General features: G+C 51.5%; 1 protein-coding gene across 5 annotated transcripts in view; it reads left to right on the top strand.

Annotated features, from left to right (window-relative positions):
* RGS3 (regulator of G-protein signaling 3) overlaps window positions 1–6,000 on the top strand; it is a 136,843-nt gene that overhangs the window by 112,230 nt on the left and 18,613 nt on the right. The gene's annotated exons all lie outside the window — the stretch shown is intronic.

Below are 6,000 nucleotides of genomic sequence, written 5' to 3'. Positions count from 1 at the left end.
GATAAGAGCAGGGCCCCTGGATCTGGTGTTGCTTACCACTGCCTAGCACAGTCTCCAGTGCTTAGCACAGTACCTGGCCCAGGTAGGTGCTCAGGAAGCATCCTTTGAAGGAAGAGAGGTAGGGAGGGAGTGAGAAAGGCAGTGAAGAGGGCCACAAAGGAGGTCATGGGGTCGTAGAAAGGGCAGGGCTTTGGATCAGGCAGACCATGGCTTCAATTCTGACTCCTCTACTCACTTTCTTTTAGATTGTACATAAGTTGCTTAACCTCTCTGAATTCCAGTTCCTTATTTGCAAAATGGGGCCAGTGATGCTGACCATAGGGTTGTTAGAAGTGAGAGAGCATATGTAAAGCAACTGTCGTTGTGCCTGGTGTATAGTAGATGCTCAATTAATGATCCCTCTCTCCCTCTCTCTTCCTTGTCTTTTTCATCATTATCTGTTTCCCCCATCTCTAGCTCTACCTTCCCCTAGCTTACAGCACAAAGTAAACACTGCTTTCAGGGAAAAGTCCTCATTACTTAACATATCCATGCTCCTGCTCTTCTTGAATATTCTGTCTTTGGCCTGGAATAGTCTCTCCCATCCCTTTCTCCCATTATCTCCTCCAAGAGCTGTCCCAGTCTTTCCTGCAACCTCCATGCTTCCATAGCCCCCTGGGGTGGGGGTGGATGGGTGGAAAGAGATTGACCTTGCCCTTTACCCCCCGTAGAGCTGGCGCCTTCAGGGCAGAGCCCAGGTTGTGGCACACGGCTGGGGCCCTGCAGGTATTTGCTGAGTAACTGGGTGCAGGGAGTGGGGGATGAGTAAGCCAGGGACACGATCCTGATGAGCCAAAGCAGGGCCTGCCCAGGGCTATGAGAGCAGGGCAGGCCGGTGACGCCAGGGGAGCAAAGAGCCTTCTAGTCAGGGCGTCCAAGCAAGCATTTAACTGAAGCTCATGGGGATAGGCAGGAAGTGGACTTGAGGAGGTGGAGATATTAGGGAAATGAGGCGGTGTGAGCACGTGACACACACACAGAGCAGGCAGAGGAGGAGGGTGCCAGGTAGGAAGGGGAGTGGTTGTGGAGCCCACAGATGGACCGGTTCCTGAACAGAGGGCCCAGGGTGGGGCAGGAGTGGCCCAATGGGCTGGGAGCTCTCCTTCTGACGAGATATCAGTCACCACAAGCACAGAAGAGGCTGGGGAAACCCCTGCTCTCAGATTTCAGAGAAAAGAGCTGGAAGTGTAGAAGGGGTCTTTGGGGCTATGGGGTGGGGGGCAAAGACTGTGAGACCTGAGAGCAGAAGGGGCCTGGCAAGGTGGTGGTTGGGGGGCGCAGTACTGGAATCCACACGGCGGGAGCTGCCTCCCCATTTCATGAGATGCTGGGCATCCAGGTGGGTGGTGGGGGATCTCCAGCAGGTCACAAAGGCCATGTCCTTCTGCTTAGTCAGGTGACAGTGCTAAGAGCAGGGAGGGTTTCTAAGAGGGCCTGCTGTCTTCTCACTCCTCGGGGATTCCCCTTCCTTGAGTGTTGGCTTTGTCCTGAGAGCTTCTAAACTGGGGCGAGCTACTTCTCTGTGCTTCAATATTGCTTTCAGTAGAATGGGTGTGCTCTCTGCTGTGGTGTGTTGCCCTCCTGAGCTCTTGACAGACCCATGAGTTATGGGATCCTTTAGGGATAAAGAAGTTTCCATCTGTGGTCAAATTCCTCCTCCTTCCCCTCCCTCTTCCTGCAGTCAGGTCTCTGTTTATTAGGGAATAAGACTGGGTAGCTGCCTCTGGCAGGCTTGCTAGCTCCCCTTTTGGACCAAAGTTGTGCCTCTTCTGCATGGGCTTCCCATTGTAGTGGGAGTGCGGTGTGTTGGAACTGGTCCTGGCCTAGGTTCTGGGCTGGATTCTAGTCCTGATTCTGTTGCATGACCTCAGGCATATCAACTCCCTTCTCTGGTCCTCAGTCAACTTGTCTGTTATTTGAGGCTACTCCTCAGAATTGTTTGGAGAGTTAGAAATAAGTAAAAATGCCGTGGCCCTACTCTTAGAGAATCTGACCGAGAAGGTCTAGAATTGGGCCCAGATACAGGTATTTTAAAAATGTTTCACAGGTGATTCTAAAATATACCTCTTTGTTGAGAACCAATAGTCTAGATCAGTGTTTTCAAGCTTTAATATGCAAAACAAATAATCTGAGATATTGTGAAAATGCAGATTCTGATGCAGATTGAGGCTTAAGAGTCTGTATTTCATACAACCTCCTGGGTGTTGCTGCTGCTGCTTCAGGGGCCACCCTTTGAGGATTAAGAGTATAGATGGTCCTGTGAAGTTCATTGGATTTCTCATTCATTCATTCATACATTCATTCATCATCAAATACGTAGGGTGGGGAGAGGTCAGACTCGAGGCTAATGGGAGAAACAGGGTTTTCCAGGGCTACAGCATTTGTGCTGTAGAGGCATTGGTGAGCCACATCAAGGTTTTAAGCAGTGACAGGTGTGACAAATTCAGATTTGCATTTAGAATGCTCCCCTGGCATAGCACAGAGATTAACCAGAGGGGTTCTGGACTACCACTGGGAGGTCTGCATCCTCCTGATAGGAGATGATGGCATTCTGGAAGGAGGTAGTAGTTGTGGACATGGAGAGAGTGGAAAGATTCTTTTTTAAAAACAAAAATTAATAAGCTACTTTTTAGAGTAGTTTTAGGAATTGGATAGAAAGCATAGAGAATTCCCATATACCCTATGTCCCCACACATGTACAACCTCCCCAGTGAAAAGATTCTTGAGATTTTTTGAGGGACGATCAGGAGGATTTGGTGATTGGCCTTGGGGGTTGGTAGTGAAGGAAGAAGAGAGAGAGGATGACATCCAGGTCCTTGGTTCGGGCACCTGGAGATGATATCGTTGATACAGGGACCCCAAGAGGAGAAATGGACTTGGGGAAGTTCATACATTCGGTCTTGGCCATGTTCAGTGGGGGGCACCGGCAGCTATCCATCCCTGGGCTCCAGCCACACAGGTGTCCTTTCTGTTCCTAACCCCTTCCTACCTCCTCCCCTAGAGGGTCCCACCCTGCCCATTGGGCAGATTTCAGTGTCTGTGTCATTCTACAGGGTGGCCTTTCCCGACACTCCCCTTTATTCTCTCTCCCAGCATCTTATAGTTTTCTTTCACATTACAGATTGTGTCTTATATTTTTGCTATGTTTATGTGGGTGATGACTTGGTTAATGTCTGTTCTTTTGTAGTCTGTAAGCTCCACAAGGATGGGGGTTGTGTCTTTCTCATTCCTATGGTATCCACAGAGTCTAGAATAGTGTTTGGGTGCAGAGCTGTTCTGTGAGGATTTGGTGAATACTTGCCTATGGGATCTAGACCCAGGAGAGAGGTCTGGGCGGGCAGTGTGGAGTGGGAGTTGTCATCTGCTAGGTGGCTTGAAGGGGGATTGTAGCTGGGGGAGTGGATGGGTGCACTAGGGAGCATGCAGGATTGAGGTAAAGGGGAGCCTGGAGTGAGTCCTGATGGACAGGCAGAGAGCCTCTGGCAGAGTGAGGAAGGGGTCAGCAGATTGATCAGAGGAAATCCAGGGAGGAGATGTCAAAGCCAAGCTGTTCTGGGTGATCATGGCTATTGCGTGCTTACACACAGTGCCGAGCTCTGGACGTACATTAGCTAATTTATTCCTCTAACAACACTGTAAGGAGGTAATAGTAATCCCATGTTGTGGCTAAGGAAACTGAAGCACAAACAGAGGTAAAGCCCAAGGTCACTCAGCCAGTAAGCTCTCACCACTGTATGGTGCTGCCTCCATCCTCCTGGGCTTTGCCAAACCTGTCACTTTGGGAGCTGGGGAAGAGACCAGCCTGGAGGCTCCCTGAGCTGGTGGCAGAGGCAGCAGCGGGGACTTCAGCCTCTGGGTGTCAAGAAGCTGGACCTGGAGGAGCTGGACTGAGACTGGTTCAGGGGAGCTAAGTGCTGGCCAACCAGCTGAGGTTCCTGGATATTCACCATCGAGCCAGGGACCCAGAAGCTGGGGACCCAGAGAATGCCAAATTTGGAGGGACAGCCCATCTCAAAAGCCAAGCCTGGGTAGGAATTCTAAGAGCCTCGCCCTTTCTCAAATGGCTTTCCAGTTCACAGAGCACTTTCCTGTCCTTTCTCAGACTTGTCCCCTTAGTTCTCTGGAGCAGGGGCAGCAGGCATCCTCCCCCATTTCATGGCAGAGGAAAGCAGGCTTGGAGAGGAGGAGCCTGGAATCACATAGCTAGCAAAGGAAGGGGTGAGAATTCCAGCCCAGGTCTTCTGGTTTTCTGTCCAACGCTCTTTCTGGATGACCTTGGGCTTTACCTCTGGCTGTGTGAGGGCAACCCTGAGACAGAAGCAAAGCCCTGTTTACACCCTTCCCCCACCCAGTGCAGGAAGTGGTTTTTGAGGGCAGATACTGAGCCCAGTGTCTGTGGTGGATGTGATGAACCATCAGAGTGGGAGCTGCAGGTTGCCCCTGGGGTTAGCAGATCTGGCTCTGCAGTCTGTGTCTGTGTGACATGGTGCAAGTCTCTTCCAGTACCCACTACCACCCTCAAACCCAATAGCCAGTGGGGTGCTGGGGCCCAGGAATCACAGCCGGTGTGCGCAGGAGCTCTGGGCGTCACATCAGCTACCCTTCCCCAGCCTGTTTGGGGCTTTGTATTGGATTTGGGAGAGGATTTGATTAGATCCTAAACAATGGCTCCATTTGGGAGGCCTGGTTCATTTCCTGTCAGACATGGGCAGAATTAATCCTGGTCCAGCCAAGCCAAAGAAGCGATGGATAGGAGAGACACAGACCCCCCGGGAAGGCGGGGCAGCGGCATCTGGCATTCCAGACCTAAGTCCCTGGGTGAGCAGGCTGGGCTCTCGTTACCCCAGCCTGTTGCAACAGCCACTTCACTGGGTGTCCCTGGCTGCCTGCACTTCCTCCATCCAAGCACCCACCACTCTCCTTAAGACCAGATGTTTAGCCTCTGTTTTTTCTGCCTAACTGAGGGCAGAGATTGAGTCTGACTTATTCTCTTCTGTCTCCCCAGTACCTACCTCGGTGCCTGGAGAATGAATGAATGCATGAATGCACGCATGCCCCAGCCCTCCTCTCCAGTCCCCCATGTCCTGCTTGCACTGCCCAGAGAAGGTGTGATGTAGCACCACTGTGCCTGTGTCATGCTGTTGCTGACAGGGCAATCCCATGTCTGCCATTCATTCTGTGACCTGGCCCCCATCTTTATCTCCTCTTCTGCCCTAATTTTCTCCTGAGCTTGCCATGTCCCACCCTGGGTTTCTCAGGTTTCCTGTACCTGCTCCAGAGTCCCCTGTCAAGCTACGTTCCACCCTAACTCTCCCAAGAACAGTGGACTGACCCAACCTGCCCATGGTTGGTCAGTGCTCACACAAGCCCTGCATGGAAAAAAACATGGATCTCTGGTCTGTGTTTGCAAGTATCTGCTCAGTGTGGGATGGGCCCAGGTGAGGGTCCTCAGACTACACTCATGACCTGCTCCCCCTTCCTTCTAGATCCTTTGGAGGGCTCCAAACACTTGTGTGTAAAGATCCAAGTTTACAGGGAGAGACCCTGGACAGGAGACATGAGTTCTAATCCTACGTTAGCCTACAGTTTCTTAGGTAATTCCCTTACCCTCTGGGGCCTCAGTTTCCCCATCTCTAAGATAAGATGAGACTACTAGTAGGTACCATTTTATCAAATGCTTTTCCTGGGCCAGGCGCTCTGAGGAGACCAACAATAGTCATGTGCTTCCAGTGTGATGTCACTGGGCTCTGTTCCAGATAAGGAAACAGAGGCTCTGAGAGGTTGAGAAGCTTGGCTAGAGTTGCACAGCTAGAAAGTGACCCCATTGGGATCAGAATCAAAGTCTGATTCAGATGTTGAGCACATAACTGCTGGGTGGGCACTCTGAGAGCCCTTCAGTCCTGGGTGGTTTCTCAGCCCACCCCTGGGGTAGGAGGCCCTCTGGGGACAGACATCCCTACT

Source organism: Galeopterus variegatus, unplaced genomic scaffold (genome assembly GCF_000696425.1).
Source record: "Galeopterus variegatus unplaced genomic scaffold, G_variegatus-3.0.2 Scaffold437, whole genome shotgun sequence".
Taxonomy (NCBI): Eukaryota; Metazoa; Chordata; class Mammalia; order Dermoptera; family Cynocephalidae; genus Galeopterus; species Galeopterus variegatus.
This window is presented reverse-complemented; position numbering and strand designations above follow the sequence as displayed.